This window comes from Ursus americanus, chromosome 22, assembly GCF_024610735.1.
Source record: "Ursus americanus isolate L20-20 chromosome 22, mUrsAme1.1.p, whole genome shotgun sequence".
NCBI classification, from domain to species: Eukaryota; Metazoa; Chordata; class Mammalia; order Carnivora; family Ursidae; genus Ursus; species Ursus americanus.
This window is the reverse complement of record NC_142148.1, coordinates 37,412,671-37,432,080: the sequence shown is the minus strand read 5'-3', so window position 1 is coordinate 37,432,080 and position 19,410 is coordinate 37,412,671. Positions and strand designations below refer to the sequence as shown.

General features: G+C 37.4%; 1 protein-coding gene across 3 annotated transcripts in view; it reads left to right on the top strand.

The window, feature by feature from the left end:
• TASP1 (taspase 1) overlaps nt 1-19,410 on the top strand; it is a 253,304-nt gene that overhangs the window by 197,888 nt on the left and 36,006 nt on the right. The gene's annotated exons all lie outside the window — the stretch shown is intronic.

Here is a 19,410-nt window from a genome sequence, read left to right as displayed (position 1 = left end):
AAGCTTCTTCCTGTTCCCCCTCCCAAAACGGAATCAGAACCATGTGAAGAGCTACTGGCCTAGGAGCCTGTTCTGGCTCCATCACTTATTAGCTATGACGCCTTTGTGCATCGGTCTTACTGTTCTGTGCCACTTCCTCTTCTGTAAAATGAGGACATCTGCCCTGCCCTCCTCATAAAGCTGTGGTGAAGAAAGGTCAAGTGAGTGTTTTGCAGATTTGCAGATGTCCATCCAGATGTGTGGTTTTGTGTCTAGCCAAGTGTACCACTGGGGTTAAAAACCAGTCAGTCCTCCATTTGCCAAGGCACAAACCTCTGGGGCTGCCTCTGCCCACAGGGGTGCCTTTTTCTAATCCATTCATCCAGAGGGGACGTTTTTTAAAAAATCTGCATGAAGGTACTACATAAGCTATGAGGGGGCCTTATGTGATATTTTTTAATTGACTTTTTAATAAATTACATATGCATTCAGGAAAGTACACAAATTATAACTCAGCTGCTCAGTAAACTATTATAAACTGAACCCACCCATGCAAGCAGCACCCAGATAAATAGTAGAACTTTACCACAACCCCCAGAACCTCCTGATAACCCACCCCCATTCCTTACCTCTCCAAAGTGAACCACTATGCTGACTTCTAACACCATGATTAGTTTCGCTGGGGTTTATATTTTATATAAACGGAATCATAGAATATGTACTACAGGTATGTGATGTGTATGTTACATGGGGCAGTAGTTTGTTCATTTCATTGCTGTGTGGTATTCCGTGATACAGATACACCATTGTGTATTTATCCATTCTTCCCTAAGTATTTTTTAAATATAAGTGTTGTAGATCATTCACAGGAACTGTGGTAGTTCAACACTTTCTATAAATTTTCTTACAGAAGGTGTGGGTGGTGCTTGATCTATTTGGTATGATTATTGTGAATTGCTGTAGTACAAGTGAGTCTGTAAATTAGAAAACCAAGCATTTCTTATGAGTGTAGAGAAGCATTTTTTTCCACAGAAGCCGAAAGAGCTTTTGTAAAATTTTTCCCCTAATTCCTCAAAGGGGGGAAAAGTGCACTTTGGATTATAACTACTAAGCTCATCTTTTTTCCTTCTTTCTTTCTTTCTTTCTTTCTTTCTTTCTTTCTTTCTTTCTTTCTTTCTTTCTTTCTTTTTTCTTTCTTTCTTTCCTCCCTCCCTCCCTCCCTCCCTCCCTCCCTCCCTCCTTCCTTCCTTCCTTTCTTTCTTTCTTCCTTTCTTTCTTTCTTTCTTTCTTTCTTTCTTTCTTTCTTTCTTTCTTTCTTTCTTTCTTTCTCTTTCTCTCTCTCTCTCTCTTTCTTTCTTTTCTTTCTTTTCTTTCTTTCTTTCCTCTTCCCACCCACTATACTTGGTACCCAGGTTGCTCCCAGGAAATGTATTTTTAAATGACTGTCTTTTGTTAAGCCAAGACAACTTAGCCATTTGCTTCTTTGGTATCTTAATCATTGTTGAATCCTTTGAAGAAATCTTCCATAGTGGGATGGAAGGGAGTTTGCAGGATGATGTACCTGGGCCTTCTGTAAAAACTCAGAATAACCCTTAGTACTGGGGGCCAGTGGGAGCTAGTTATTAAAACTGCTCCCTAGACTGTTCCTAGGACGGAGTATCAGTTCTTTCCTGAGCCCTGACTCTTGCCCATTAGAGTTAATCCTAAAAATCCTAAGGTTTTTTGGTTGTCATTTCATTTTTGGTGATATAGTATAGAAATGCATATTTAAGGATAAATCATAGAATTTTAGCTCATGTTAAATAGTTTTTATCACCAAGATAGTAATTTGTAAACTGTTTCCTACTCTCTGTTTCAAGAAGCAGAATGAAATGTAAAGTGTGAATTTCTAAAATCAGTGAAATCTTGCCATTTGTTAAAACTAACTAGAGGGATTAATGTTTGTGAAGTTTGTCTACTAAAACCTGGTGAACATAGGCTAATATCAGCTTATAGATGATACCAACTACATGGATTTTTACATTTGTTCAAAAGAGTAGTGTATGTACAGAAGGATAGGAATGGACATGTGACAGTCACCATGGTCACCTCAGTCCCAGGGCCACCAGTCTCTGCTTCTGGTTATTCTTGTTGGAAACACCTTCACTCTATAGAATATGTACATGCTTCTATTTCTTGATTGATAAATAGTTTGTGACTCCTTTTGGGGAAAAGAATAATTAAGAATGTAGTTCACACCACTTTCCACTCTCTTTTTCTCCTGACTTTTGTTAGACTTCTACTCTAACTTGAAACCACAAATTTTACTTTTATTGCAACTGTAACATACTATTTCTTAACTTATTTCTTGGTTCCTCAACTTTATACAGTCTTTATCAACCATACCTCACCCCTTTGACTATGTAAGTTCAGGAAAGTTTTTGTGTTCTTTTTTCTTTCTTCCTTACTCCCAACCCTCCCCTCAATCTCTAGCAATACTGTCATGGTTATTAACGTCCACATTCTGTCCTGTAGCTAACTTGTCTTCTGTATTTTGATGAGAGGTTCTGAACAGTGACAATTAGTAACCAGCATTGGCAGTAGCAAGACTGTATAAATATAATTCACTGCAGATCCCAGTAGTGGAAGATTGGACTCCTAAGAAAAGAAGTGTCTGTCATAAACCTCTGCCTGTAAAAGGAGAATATTTCAAACATCAAGGTTAAGTGGATTCTCCCATGCTTTACCCTATCAGTTGCTCCAGAGCAGGCCACAACTTAATTTGCTTCATGTTTGGACCATGACTTTTCATTTATTGCCTTATAAAACCCTGATGAGAGTTTAACTTCATAAACTCATGGTGCTGTAATGCTTAGTGATATCTAGTAACCAGGAGAGCTCGGAAGTCTTTCTTTTCTATAATCCAAATAAAATAATTCCCCAAATTTAAAAAAATGACAATAACTGACAATAACTGAGTTACTATATATTGGTCAATCATTTTTTTAATCCAAAGAATAGCATAATTAAAACAGTCTCTAACCTGAGCTTTTTCTGTGTCCGCTCTCTCTTCTGAAAATCGTAAGTACGTGTTTTCATAACACCACAAGACCAGTTTCAGTCAAACCCCATTGTCACTTGGTGGAGTTTCCAGAAATCCATTACGAACCTCTCCTGTTGACAACTATATCAATTACAAGAGCCCCAGTGGGCCACTTCAAGGGTGGGATGACTCAGATACAGGACACTTTCAAGGTTTGTCCTCTGTTTACTGATTCTTGAATAGAATTGGTAAATCTGAGGTATGAAGAAATATTCAAAATCCTCTTGTGTGACCTTGCAACATGTACTCTGTCCATAAATTGTTTGCAAGAGGTGGAGCTTAATTCCTCTCCCTTGAGACTGTCTTCCAAGGCATAAGAATACGGCACTGTGATAGTGTGTTGACTTCTGCGGCTAGATCAAAAAAAGCATTGTGACATCCTCCTTGCTTTCTCACTCCCAGAGAGACCAACTTCCATGTTGTTTGGACAGTCAGGCAGCACTGTGGAGAGGTTCACGTGGCCAAAAACTGTGACCTCCTTCCAATAGCAAGGCACTGGGCTTCTTGCCAATAGCCTCAGCTCTGAATGAACTGTCAGATGACTGCAGCAGCCTCACGCAGATTTCTGACTGAATCTCATGAGGAAGAGTGTAAGTCTCTGGGTGAGAATCACCCAACAAAGCCACTCCTGAATTCCTCACCCACAGAAACTGAGATAGTAAGTGTTTGTTGTTTTAAACCACTACATTTTGGGGTAATTTACGCTAAAATAGATGACTAACAAAACTTTTAAGTCCTCTCACTGCCAAATGGGCCTCTAATTTGTGTAAAGAGCTACAGTAACCAATCAAGGTGCTCTCTTGCATCGTTAGGCCGCTGAGACTGTCAGATGGCATCAGCGGATCCTGGTTTCCGTCTTTGGGATCCTCTGAGACAAATGGGATCAGTGCCCTCCTACTTTGCAGTCCCTAGTCACTCTTTTCTAGACTATCTCGTTAGCTGCCCTGACTCTACTCCTCTTCCACCTCCATAGAGTCACCAGACTTTTCTCTCACTGGCCCAGAGAACCTAACTATGGGCTCAGAAATGGGCAGTTAGGAGAGAAGCAAGCTGCCCTGAAGCAGAAAGGGCAAAAATGAGAACCTGACCTAATTGTGGCTTAGACCAATCCCAGGCTCAGAGGGATAGTGGTCAAAAGAAGGGCCACATAAGTATATGTCATTAGTTTACTATATGTCTAAGCTAAATGTTGAATAACTTTTTCTGTGTGTTAAAGACAAAACCTGTATCTCTTACTGTCACTCCCTGCTTTCAGTTTTTCTGTGAGGATGCAGCCATACTCCTACCTCTGCTGGTCATTTCCCTAGAAGACAGGTGGGAACTACTTAACTTGATGGGAAAGTTCTCCCCTGATCTAACCCCAGAACATGCTTTCATTGTCATTTCCAATTAGTCCTTTCCCTCTACACAGCCTCAGTGCCCCCAGTTCTGGCCACTCCAAATTGTCTGGTCTTCTTCCAGAGGGTCCTGTTTTCCCCCAGTAACTTTCACATGCTTTTACCTGTGCTTGGAATGCCTTAGGCCAGTTACATTCCTTCTTTAAAGTCCCAGGACAGATATGAATCTTCTTGGGAAACCCTTTCCCCAGGTGATTTGTTCCTTCCGTGTGCTTTTTTTGCAACATGCAATTGGCATACCTTGTAACACTCGCCATGACACACCCTAGACATGTGTTAAAGTGGAGGACCCAGGGGTTTAAAATATCTTTCCAAGTACTAGAAGATTCCACTGCCTCTGGGAATCATACCACCAGATTGTGAACCATTTGAGGGCAAGGACTGTGTCATATCCAACCTTGTACCCACCCTCCGTAGTAGGCTCCACTAATTATTAAATAAACAAATTAAATGTCAAATGGAATTTCCTTACTGATTATTTAGCAGAAATTTTAAATTGACACTCTTCCAGAAAAATGAAATGTCATATAAAGTGTCCTTACATGCTCTAAAAACAACCCCAAATGAAACAGTATGGCTCGGAAATGTTGGATAATGACGAGTGTCAGGTAACAAGAAGATTTGGAGACAGTCGAAATGGATCACAGAAGATAGCCTCTGCAAACAGCCTTGTAAAAAGGACAGTTTGGATGTGAATGTGTTTGCAACACCCATCCCTCCACCTCCCACTCCCAGATCATGAGATGCTGGCAAAGCCTAGCCTACAAATCACTGCTTTAACACAAAGCAAATGCTTCTCCCTGGAGTGAAACAGCTGAAAAGAATTAATTTTCTCTCTGCTTTTAGAGAAAAAAAACCCCAATATATATTTTACCTGCTAAAGTACAATTACATGTGCTTTCCAGGCCTGTACAGAAGAACTTTATTGAGGCTGCTGTATATAGTATGGCTAATAATTGTGTAAACAAAGGCATGTCAAGCCTCCCAGTGGGAAAAAAAAGATGAGTCTTTTTCTGTTTTAAACTTGTGATTTGACACAAGTAATTAGAATATATGCAAATATATGGCATAAACAGCCAATCTCACTACATGGGTGCATTTCTTCCCTTATAGCTCGCCCTCACTCTGCTGGTGGGAGCCTGACCTTGTGAAGTTCAGGGGTCCCTGCCTTAGAATGGTTACTAAGAAGCAGTGAGTATGGGGATCAATGAGAAACAGACTTCATATATTTAAGGAAAATCTTAAGCAATTCAGGATAGGAGGCATAGGGGCTCTTAGGGGCAAAAAAAAAAAAAAAACCACTGTGTTTGGCTAGTGGCCTCTAGTGCCACCGTTCGGAGTCCTTCATCCTACATTGATTTGAGGTGCACAGTTCAGCCAGAGCCTGATCATCTGATGAACACATCTGGTAATTGTTACTCCCCCATTAAGTTACCCTCACCTTATGCAGAGAATAATTCCAGGTTTCTTACTATCCAGGAATATGTTCATTATGCTGATAATTAAGTGTTGTACATGATATTGCTTCTAATTGTCCAGCCACCCCTTCTTTCCCTGTTTTTCATCTTAACTATGAAATGTTTCATATATTTTAAAAAGAATGTAATAAATTTGTAAGTTATAAAGGATAATAATAAAATGAACACCTGTGGACCCGCCACCCAGCTTAAGAAATTGCCCATTACCCATATCTTTGAAGCCCCCATGTGGGCCTGACTTTATATAAATGGTATGATAAATGGTATGTCATATGATTTCTTCTGTGAAGATTTTTGCAGTTTCTTACATAATTACTTGAAAGAATAATGAATCCTTCTATCATTTTAGACTTAGCTCTATCAAATTAAACTGTTCTTCACTTGCCAATTAGCACTTGAATGTGACATTCCCTCCCTGCCCTTTGCAGAACAGGCAAAGTTCTTTATCAAGTACTCTTTTTGTCCCTGTTACCAAAACATGCTATGGTTTAAAAATAAAAAATGTTAGATTGAGTTGATGCTTCCTGGAACATTAAAAAGATAAAAGGTCATTTTGCTGTAAGTTAAAATTCCAAACCGCCTTTTGGTTTTACTGGCATTAAAAATTTGGCGAGCACACATAAACACATGCACTTCAAAGGGGCTTCATTCTGCGGGCCCCAGCAGTATCACTGATTTCCATTTCATGGCACATGCCACCATGAGCACTTATGACTAGGCATTCTGTTGGGCTCACATGATTATAAAAATAACTCTCAGAGAGAAGGCAAATTAGCTATTAGGCTGGTAGTGGGAAAAGAGCTACTGATGGATGCTTATCTGATATTAATGACTTGTCTTAGAAATGTAACTGAAACTTTGTTCTGTAAGAGGGTCTTGTGTCCTGGTTGGAAGCTTCTTTCTTTTTTTTTTTTTTAATTTTTATTTAAGTTCCAGTTAGCATACACTGTAATATTACTTTCAAGCGCACAATATATAGTGATTCAACACTTCCATACCACACCCGGTGAAGTGGGTAGAAGCTTATTTCTTGAGTGCCCCAGCAATGCTTTGGAATTGTTAAATCTTCACTGTAGTCTTAAGATAGAGGCTGATGTTTTGGTTCTTATTAAGGATAAGATGGAAGGAAGCAAATTAAGTAGTTATTCCTAAATGCAAAGTAAATAGGCAGACATGATATTTAAACTTTTCAACAACAGAGCTGCATTAATCTATTGAGGTAGTGCTCTGAGATTTATATTTTTCAGAATTGTCATTTTTAAAACAAAAAATGGGGGCACCTGGGTGGCTCAGTCGTTAAGCGTCTGCCTTCTGCTCAGGGTGTGATCCCAGAGTTCTGGAATCGAGCCCCACATTAGACTCCTCCGCTGGGAGCCTGCTTCTTCCTCTCCCACTCCCCCTGCCTGTGTTCCCTCTCTTGTTGGCTGTCCTTCTCTGTCAAATAAATAAATAAAATCTTAAAAAAAGAAAAGAAAAGAAAAGAAATAGATGTGGCTAACATTTTAAAAAAATAAAAAATGTTCATTACAAATAGCTATAATCTGCTTTGTTTGCTTTATAAAAGAACTTTTTCCCCCTCAAATATCACTAATGTACTTTTTAAAAATTAGAAATAGATGTTTATCTGTAATTTTTTTCTTCATCATAAGAAGTATAGTTCCAGCTGTAATCTAACCATGTATTTTGTGAGGGGGGCGGCAGTACATTTTCCATTTGATGTAAAGAATACAAAGATTTATGAATAGAATTCTAGTGATTATATAATTATTACTGTGGTTCTCCTAAAACTCTCAGAAAAACATTTTGACAAATTTTATAGTCAATTTTCATCTGCTCAAAGGGTAATAGAGATCACTCTTACATGAAATAAATCCTAAAAAAAATATTTGTTGAGTAAATGAAATCATGTTTCAATAAAACTTATTTCACTGAATGCTTTTCTGTTCAGTGGAGAACTTCCATGTTCCAGCCAGTGGCCCCTATTTCCAGGAGTTTCTAATACAGTAAAATGATAAAAGGGGTGCCTGAGTGGCTCAGTCAGTAAAGCGTTCAACTCTTGATTTCAGCTCAGGTCATGATCCCAGGGTCGCGGGATCGAGCCTTGAGTCAGGCTCCGTCAGCAGGGAGTCTGCTTGAGATTCTCTCTCTCCCTCTCCCAGTGCCCCCCCCCCTCTCATGCTCTTTCTCTCTCAAATAAATAAATAACTATAAAATAAATAAGTAAAATGATAAAAAAGGAAGAGAACTGAATTGTCCTTTGAGGCTTATATTACTATTTGACCGACATTCCTCTCTCCCTTTTCAGTCAGCATCCTTCTTCAGTCTTGAAAAATCAGAGTGAGCCTTGGAAAGAGAAAATAGTTATTTCCTTGGCTTATAGCATAACTGGGGCTCTATAGAACTTCAATCCCATCCCTCCTAAAACAGTTCAGTGGTGAAAGTTTTTCAGAGAGGTGAGCCAGCTCAGAGCTACTTTATGACCACAATGCAACATAACAACATATGGATCTTAAGGATTCTGTGTCAGGATGGTAAAGCATCCCTGTATGAACCCCATTTTGGATTATAAAGAACCTAACAACCAGGGGGAAAAAATCTACAGAGATAAGAGGAGGCTCGTCCATTTACAGTTCCTCATTCTTCCCATTTAAAAAATGAGCTTATCTTTATTTAGTAAGATGTAACTTAAAGCCGAATGTGCAGAATGTCTGAGGATAAGCCGCTCCACCTAAGTCTAAGGAGCAGCAGCTGACTTGGCAACTGTCCAGCCCAAGACGGTTCTGATTTTAAAGTTCTGTTTTCCTTGCAAGAAAGTCTGGGATGTGAAGTCAGGCAGAGGGGTTTTAAATGGGTGCGGGAGCCAGTGCAGCTGGGGGTTGTTAACAATTGGAGAACAACAATTTTTTTTTTTAAAGGGGTGGCTGAGAACTTCTCTCTGGCTAGAAAAGAGAATCCGTTTGGTAGCGAAAACTTGCTTGCAACCCTAGAAAATAAATTTTGTTTGCTTAAACAGAATGACCTGTGAATCATTTTGAAAGAGAAAGAGGTCCCGGGGCGGGGGGAGCATTTTGTAAGGGGGGCCTTGTAGCTCTAATATTAACTAGTGAAGGTGGTGATTTAAGTGTCACTAGGAATCAAAGCCTTATATAGGGACTAAAGGCTGTGGAAGGATATTAAGACTAAAGTAGAACCACTCTTGAGCGTTATACTTGTGGGTGAATTTATTTATTCCAATGCATTAAATGCAGCTTTCCAGAAAAGCTAGCCTCTAAGATTATATACAAATCCATTTCGGATGTGCCTGTAATACCATTAACCTTTCCCTTTTTTCTTTCTTTTTTTTTTAGGATTTTGTTTGTTTATTTATTTATTTATTTAAGAGAGAGTGAGAGAAAGTAGGAGCAGGAGCAGAGGGAAAGGGACAAGCAGATTCTGCTGAGTGCAGAGCCTGTTGCAGGGTTGATCTTACAACCCTGAGATCATGACCTGAGCCAAAATCAAGGGTCGGATGCTCAACTGACTGAGCCATCCAGGAGCCCCTAACATGTCATTCTTGAGGAGCACAAGCACAGCACATCCCACCTAACCCATTCTCCAGCACTGGAACAGGGTTGGTACTGTTGGCCTTTTTTCACATTACACTTAATGTGATACGATGTGTTGTCACGTCACTTGGTAGAGAAGAAGCTTGCCAAATCCCTGTGACCATCTTTCACAGGTTAAACCCATTCAGGAATCTATTTTAGCATGGCTTTGGGTGTTCTTAAAGTTTTCTGATGGAGATCTTTTCATGGTCTGGCGATTTTCAGTAGCCTCACAATGCCTGGGCTTTGGCCTGCTTGCTTGCTTGCTTTTTTAAAGATTTATTTATTTATTTGAGAGAGAGAGTGTGTGTGTGAGTGGGGGGAAGGGGCAGAAGGAGAGAGAATCTTGAGCACACTCCCTGCAGAGCATGGAGACTGACTCACAGCTCAGCTCAATCCCAGGACCCAGGAATCATAACCTGAGTGGAAACCAAGAGTTGGGCGCTCAACTGACTCAGCCACCCAGGCGCCCCTTGGGCTTTGGCTTTCTAGAAAACAGTAGGCTTTTCAAATTAGTAGTGAAGATGTGAACAGTCACCAGCCACTGGTAAAGAAACATGGCACTTTCCCACTCTCAGATATGTCATTCCACGCCATTCATTTATCCTATATGTTGCTTCAGTTCATGAATCTCTAGATGGAATAATTATACATGGAAAAATCCCAGTACTATGATATAACATCTGCCCAGTTTGCTGTATTATTATTAGAATCATTTCTTAATACTCTTACCATAAATTTCCATTATAGGTGTATGAAACAATTTTAAATTTAGTCCCTAAAATCAAGAAACAAATTATAGACTTCTAAATATTACTCATGGTAAGAAATGCTACTCATATTATTTTTTGCATCTATGTAATTGTATTTGAGCTAATTTTGTACTACCCTTTACCAGGTTTTAATTGTAAATTAGAGCTTAATTCGATAGTTATAAAAGTTTGTGATACAAACTGCCCTTGAGACAATAAATGTTTACTACTCATTTTTAAAAACTTATAATGGTTTTGGAATTTTTAAATTTCTAGCAGGAATAAATTTTTGTTTTGTTTTGTTTGTCTTAATTGCTCTTTAAATATAACAGGTTTTGCCCTAAATATATGTGCCCAGTATAAATTTATGTAGGGACTTATTTATGGTCCTTCATAAGATTTGGTCATATTTTAGGTAGTCATGAGAAATGAAACAATTTGAAAGCACTAGATCATTTCACATCATAATAAAGCATTCTCATGAAGGATAATTAAAAATATAGGGTAATGTCTCATTACATCAAATTTCAGAAGTTCAGAATGTCACAATCTAAATAAGAAATTCTTAATAGATAACATAGATTAATAGGGTAATTGAGATTCCTAGGGGCATTTTTAAAAAATAGGAAATAAACCAAAATAGGACAAAATTCAGAAGTTTCAGGAAAGGATATATGGTGAAAAATAGGTTGCCTTCCATTAAATTCCCTTAACCAAACAGTTCTCTTTATAGTAGCAACTACTGTTTCCCGTTCCTAAAATATTTTTCCAGAGAGATCCCATGTATTTATAAACATATTCATCCATGGTCCCTTTTTATTTTCTTCCACAAAAATGGCAGCACCATCTCTATATCATTGTCTACCTTGCCTTTTATTTTAGATAAACTATGTATCTTGTAAATAAGTATTTTTTTAAACTGAAGCATGTCATATAATGCTTCATAATGACTTTAGACCATAATGAGGTCTAAAGTCCATTTATTGAGTCATAGGCAGAATCTTTTAAATCCAGTGGATAGAATATAAATAACCCAATAGTATAAAGCAATGCATGGTAAGTAAAAGGGTAGGTATTATTTTGTGAAATTTCATTTATAAAGAAATGTATGTACTAAGTGACAACACGTGGAACTTTTTAGTTTTGTTTTTGTTATATTGTGATTCATGGTCAAAAAGTTTGAAAAATACTCAGTGTAGATGGTTCCACATCTCCCATGTAGAGCTTCTTCCTTTGTTTTTAATCGTTGCATAGTATTCCACTATATAGAGTACCATAGTTATTTATATATACTCCCACCAATAGGCAACTGAGCTATTTCCAGTTTCTTTTTTTTTTTAATAATGATTTTTTATTATATTATGTTAGTCACCATACAGTACATCCCCTATTTCCAGTTTCTTCCTAATTAAAACTACTTCAATGAATATCTTTGTATAAATATGTTATTTCATACATATAAAAGCATATCTATAGAATAATTACCTAGAAGTAGAATTACTAGGTCAAAGAGTATGTCATTTTAATAACTACAGTCAGTCCTCAGTATTTGCAGATTTCATATTTGCTAATTTTTCTACTTGCTGAAACTTATTTGTAATTTCAAAATCAGTCATTTGTAGGCACATGCAGAGTGGTGAAGAATTTGAGTAATCTGACATGCACATTCCCAGCTGAGATGAACAAGGTGATGCTCTGCCTTCATGGCTCAGCTCTCATAACTCTAAAGAAGCATCCTCTTTGTAGCCTGTTTAATGTCATGTATTTCACATTTTTGTGCCTTTGCTGTTGATTTCACTGTGTAAAATGGCCCTGAATCAGCTCAGCAACACCATCAATTATAATAACATTCATGTTATTGGAATCCTAGAAGAAGAGAAAGAAGAGCAGACAGAAAATTTATTTGAAGAAATAATAGCCAAAAACTTCCTGAATCTAGGGAAGGAAACAGAAATCCAGATCCAGGACATACAGAGATTCCCCCCAACAAAATCAACCCAGGGAGGTCCACCCCAAGATGTACAGTAATTAAGATGGCAAAAAGTAGTGATAAAGTGAGAATTTCAAAAGCAGCAAGAGAAAAGAAAGCCGTTACAAACAAGGGAAACCTCCATTGAGGCTATCAGTTGATTTTTCAACAGAAACTTTACAGGCCAGAAAGAAGTAGCATGATATATTCAAAGTGCTGAAAGGAAACAGTCTACAGCCAAGAATACTCTCCAGCAAGGCTGTCCTTCAGAATAGAAGGAGAGATAAGCACTTTCCCAGACAAACAAAAGTTAAAGTTCATGACTACTAAACCAGCCCTAAAAAATGTTTGAGTTGAAAGAAAAGACCATAAGCAAGAGTAAGAAAAGTAGGAAGCACAAAAGTGGTAAAAATAAGTATATCTGTAAAAATCAGTCAAGGGACTCACAAAAGGATGTAAAGTATGACACCATATACCTAAAATGTGGGGAGGAGAGGAGTAAAAAATGAGTTCAAACTTAAGCAACCATCAACTTAATGTAGACTTCGATATGCAGAAGATGTCATATCCAAACCGAAAGGTAACCAAAAATCAAAAACCAGTAACAGATATGCAAAAAATAAAGAGAAAGGAATCCAAGTATATCACTAAAGAAAGCCAACTAATTCAAGAGAAGAGAGCAAAAGAAAGGAACAGAGAAAAGCTACAAAAACAACCATAAAACAAGTAACAAAATGGCAACAAATGCATACCTAACAACAATTACTTTGAATGTAAATGTACCAAACACTCCAATCAGAAGACACAGGGTGATGGAATGGATTATAAAAAAAAAAACAACAAAAACCCATCTATATGCTGCCTAAAAGGGAGTCATTTCAGACCTAAAGGCACATATGGATTGAAAGTGAAAGGATGGAGAAGCATCTACCACACACAAATGGATGTGAAAAGAAAGCCAGGGTAGCAATACTTACATAGGACAGAATAGAGTTTTGTTTTTGTTTTTTAAAGAGAAAGAGAGCATAGACAAGGGGGAGGGGCAGAAGGAGAGAGTGAGAGAGAATCCCAAGCCAACTCATACCCAGCGTGGAGCCCAATGTGGGGCTTGATCCCATGACCCCAATATCATGACCTGAGCTGAAATCAAGAGTTAGATACTTAACTGACTGAGCCACCCAGGTGCCCCTGGGCCAAAATAGACTTTTTTTTTTTTTTTAAGATTTTATTTATTTATTTGACAGAGAGACAGCCAGCGAGAGAGGGAACACAAGCTGGAGGAGTGGGAGAGGAAGAAGCAGGCTCCCAGTGGAGGAGCCTGATGTGGGGCTCAATCCCAGAACGCCAGGATCACGCCCTGAGCCGAAGGCAGATGCTTAACGACTGCGCTACCCAGGCACCCCCAAAATAGACCTTTTTTTTTTTTTTTAAGATTTTATTTATTTATTCGACAGAGATAGAGATAGCCAGCAAGAGAGGGAACACAAGCAGGGGGAGTGGGAGAGGAAGAAGCAGGCTCATAGCAGAGGAGCCTGATGTGGGGCTCGATCCCAGAATGCCAGGATCACGCCCTGAGCCAAAGGCAGACGCCCAACCGCTGTGCCACCCAGGTGCCCCCCAAAATAGACTTTAAAACAAAGACTGTGACAAGAGACAGACGCTATATAATCATTAAAGGCACAATCCAACAAGAAGATATAACAATTGTAAATATTTATGCAACCACATGGGAGCACCCAAATACTTAAAGCAGTTAATAACAAACATAAAGGAACTAATCAGTAGACATCAGTTCAAACATCTGTCCAATTACATCAGTGGACATCTGTCCAAACAGAACATCATCCAAACAGAAAATCAACAAGTAAACAGTGGCTTTGAATGACACATTGGACAAGACAGATTTAACAGATAAATTCAGAACATTCCATCCTTAAACAGCAGAATACACGTTCTTTTCAAGTGCGCGTGGAACATTCTCCAGAATAGATCACTTATTAGCCCACAAAACAAATCTCAACATGTTCAAAGAGATTGAAATCATTCCATGCATTTCTTCTCACCACAATGCTATGAAACTAGAAATCAACCATAAGAAAAAAATCTGGAAAGAGAACAAACACATGGAGGTTAAATAACATGCTACTAAACAATGAATGGGTCAACCAAGAAATCAAAGAGGAAATAAAAAAAATACATGGAGACAAATAAAAATGAAAACACAACAGTCTGAAAAATTGGGATGCAGCAAAAGCTGTTTTAAAAGGGAAGGTTATAGCAATACAGGCCTATCTCAAGAAGCAGGAAAAATCTCAAACAACCTAACCTTACACCTAAAGAAGCTAGAAATAGAACAAATGAAACCCCAAACCCGTAGAAGGAAATAAATATTAGAGCAGAAATGAATGAAATAAACTAAAAACTACAACAGTGACAACAATAGAACAGATCAGTGAATGCAGGAGCTGGTTCTTTGAAAAGATCGACAAAATTGATAATCATAAGCCAGGCTCATCAAAAAGAGAGAGGGGGCATCTGGGTGGCTCAGTTGATTGAACATCTGACTCTTGGTCTCAGCTCAGGTCTTGATCTCAGGGTCATGTGTTCAAGCCCCACATTGGACTCCATGGTGGGTGTGGAACCTACTTTAAAAACAAAACAAAAATTTTTAAAAAGTGAGAGAGAACTCAAACAAAATCAGAAATGAAAGAGGAGAAGTAACAAATGACACCACAGAAATACAAAGGATTCTAAGAGAATATTATGGAAAATTATATTCAAACAAATGGACAACCTAGAAGAAATGGATAAATTCCTAGAAACATATAACCTACCAGGAAGAAATAGAAACCAAACTACAAGGAAGAAATAGGAACCAAACTACCAAGAAGAATAGAAAATTTGAACAGATTGATTATCAGCAAAATATTGAATCACTAATCAATAAACTCCCAACAAACTAAAGTCCAGGACCATATGGCTTCACAGGCGAATTCTACCAAACATTTAAAGAAGCAGTAATACCTCTTCTTCTCAAACTATTCCAAAAAATAGAAAAGGAAGGAAAACTTCCAAATTTATTCTGTGAGGCTTACATTAGCTGATACTAAAACCAGGTAAAAATACTACAAGAAAATTAAGGAGGGCACATATTGCATGGTGCACTTGGTGTTACACGCAAATAATGAATCATGGAACGTTACATCAAAAATTAAGGATATACTGTATGGTGACTAACATAACATAAAAAATTATTACAAAAAAGAAAAGAGAACTACAGACCAATATCTCTGATGAACATACATGTAAAAATCCTCAACAAAATACTAGCAAGCTGAATCCAACAATACATTTAAAAAATCATTCACCACAAGCAAGTGGCATTTATTCCCAGGATGTAGGCGTGGTTCAGTATTCACAAATCAATATGATTCATCACATCAACAAGAGAAAGGATAAAAACCATATGATCATTTCAATAGATGCAGACAAAGCATTTGACAAAATACATTCATTCATGATAAAAACCCTCAACAAAGTAGGTTTAGAGGGAACATACCTCAACATAATAAAGGCTATAAATGAAAAACACATTGACTGCTGAATGGATAAAGAAGATGTGGTATATATACACAATGGAATATTACTCAGCCATCAAAAAGAACGAAATCTTGCCATTTGCAATGACGTGGATGGATCTAATGTATTATGCTAAGTGAAAGAAGTCATTCAGAGAAAGACAAATACCATATGATTCCACTCATATGTGGAATTTAAGAAACAAAACAGATGAACATATGAGAAGGGGAAAAATAGAGAGGGAAACAAACCATAGGAGACTTAACAATAGAGAACAAACTCTATTGAGAACTAACTCAATAAAATAGAGTTTGTTCTCTATTGTTAAGAACAAACTGAGGGTTGATGGAGGGATGTGGGTGGGGGATGGGCTACATGGGTGTTGGGTATAAAAGAGGGCACTTGTGATGAGCACTGGGTGTTGTATGTAAGTGATGAATCACTGAATTTTATTCCAGAAACCAATATTGCACTGTATGTTAACCAAAATTTAAATAAAAATTGAAATTAAAAATATTCTAAAAAATAAATAAAAATAAAAGCTTTTCTTAAGAGAGAAATATTTAAGAGTTGTGTTGTGTTTGATGTTTTGTTGGTCCTTTGGTGTTTTTAATGAATTTAATCCTCTTGATATACAATACTAATTATAAATCTTTCTAAGCTGTGTAAATTTCAAAGCAATGGAACAATGGAAGGTTGCCAGGTTTTGGAATCCAAAAGTCCCGTTTGAATTGTAGTTTGTGCACTTACTAAAATGACCTAAGCCATGTTACTTACCTGCTCTTAGCCTCAGATTCCCCATCCAGGCTTTACTGAGTTCTATTACAAAAGACAGTGCCTGGCATATGATGGATTCTCAGTGTTACTTCTTCTCTCTCCTGCTTCCCTAAAGCCCTTGACCAAGAAATATTTTGTTAAATTAGCTTGAGTTAAGACATACACTTAAATAAATAGAATTTCTTTTCAAAAACATTCTATAATTTAAATTGTAAACGATTTCTGTTGAGTTTCTCAAGTTAGTCTGAACTGGTAACTCATACATACATATTTGAATTGTAGGTATTAAAAATAGTGTGTCAGTACAATGCACATTGCAAAGATACATTTTTTGGTAATAAATGTTTGTGAAAAGAGTAAATGAAGATTGAATTTCTAGACAGAGTTACTTTCTTTAAGAACTCCTAAACTATGTCTGGAAACTGCACTGGAAACCCTTCAATATAAAAACAATTATTTAGTGAAGTCAGTCACTGTACCCAATTTATCCTGTTTCATAATTCTAAATTTTTTATATATTACATTTCCTTAAAGCAGGCTACATTTTTAGAGAGAGTAATGCATTTAAAATAAGCACAATTGTGTCTTAAAAATAAAGTGTAATGTTTTTATCTTTTACTTTCATAATTAAACCAACTATATTTCCATGTATTTTTCTTTCCATGGCTAATTCATGAGCCACCTTAACATTTGGGGCATAAGGAGTATGAAGTCACAACTTTAGAAATGCCTTAACTTTGTATTGAAATACAATGGCTTTGTCACTACACTGAGGAAATTCAGTAAGACTTGAATGCCTTTGCTCTATTAGGCAATTTAGAATATCCCAGACCTTGCTCTGGACTTCGGGATTTTTGAAGTTCAAAGCAGATGTGTGAGGAAGAAAAAACATCTGTTAAAGAGAACTTGCTTCATTGCGTGACGCTGTTTTCCTGCACCCTTCAGTGGAGCGTCTGTTGAGCAGGTTGGCAGGTTTGATAATTAATTAATGATGAGGGAATGAGCCACGTATCTGAGGAACTCAGTTGTGCCCCTTACTGCTTCTTTCTTCCCCACATGTCTGGCAAAGCCTTCAGAGTCTAGGATCACTGATCGCACAGTTGTGTCTCAACTCAAACACTTGTCTTCAGGCTTAATTAGCTCAGAGATATAAACAGATGGATGGCCTGGGACCCAGAGGGTTTAGTGTTGAGCAATGCAGTTTTATTATCAGGGAGTTTTGAAATTTTTGTTGGAGGGGTACATCAAAACTTTAGAAATGCCTTTAAAAAAAAAAACCATAGAATTGTGAAAGTATATACTTGAAGGTGACAGGGTTTTGTGTATATCTCTATGTTTGTGGATTTTCCTTTTTGTAACTTTTTATTTAGATATAATTTCAAACTTACAGAAAAGTTGCAAAAATAGTACAAGGGACACGCACTATTCCTTTACCCAAATTCACCCATTGTTTTTATTTTCCCCCATTTGTTTTTCCATCCTCACTCCTTCCTTCTCCTCTCTTCCCTCTACACACACACACACACACACACACACACACACACACACACACTGAAATGTGCATTTTTTTCCTGAACTATTTGAAGTCAAGATGGATGTCAGCTATCTTTACTCCTAATACTTCAGTGTATATTTCTTAAGGACAGGCCATTCTTCTAAATAATCACAGTACAGTTATCAAAATCATAAAATTTAATATTGATACAGCATTATCTAATCCATAGTCCCTTTTAAAATTTCATCAATTGTCTCAATAATGTCCCTATGACACCTCCCCAGACCAATGTAGGATAACACATTGCATTTAGTTGTCATATCTCCTTTAAATGGAAACAGTTTCTCAACTTCCTTTGTATGTTTTGACTTTGACATATTTGAAGAGTTCAAACCAGTTATTTAATAGTGTTCCGGGATCAGATTTGTGTGGTGTTTCCTCATACAGCCTGGGTTCTGCAGTTTTGGCAGAAGACCACAGAAGTGGTGGTGTCCCACAGTATCTTATCAGGATGCGCATGGTGTTGATTTTCCCTTAATTGGTGATGTGAGTTTTGGTCATTTGATTAAGGAGGGCTTCATTGGTTTCTCCACAGTGAACTTACACTTTCCCTCGTTACATTTAGTAAGAACTTTATGGAGAGATACTTTGAGACTACGTAAATAGCTTGCTCCTGTTCTAATTGTCTCACACTAGTTTTACCAACCATGATGGTTTTCTGTTTTTTCTTTTGTATTTATTAGTAGGCATTCTACAAGGAAGAGCTTTCTCTTCTTCCCCATTTATTTATTCACTCATTTATTTGCATTAGTATGGGCTCATTGGTTCTTATTGTATTAAATGGTGATAATTCATTATTTATTTTGATATTTAGTTTGACACTGATTTGGCCAGTGGGATCCCCTTCAGGCTGACGCCTGTGTCAGTTTGATAAGTTGTCATCATTCTTTGAGCACTTCCTTACTTTCTGGCATAATAAGATGTTCCAGATTCATTTTATATTTTCTCTGCCCCAGCCCTGGAATGAACATTCTCCAAAGAGTCCTGGTTGCTTTTTATGGAGAATGGTATTTAGAAACCAAGACTCTGTGTGTGTGTGTGTGTGTGTGTGTGTGTGTGTGTGTGTGTTACTGTTAAAGGAAACTACGGAAACTACGTTATGGAATATTACATGTGCTAAATCATTGTGTACTGTATGTATGAGTATGTGGTGCATGTGTGTAAGGCTACAAGTTTCAAACAGAAGAGCATTTATTTTACATGTAATAATCATAAGTTTTGACAAGAAAGAAATACATTTTTCATTTCACAGTAAATG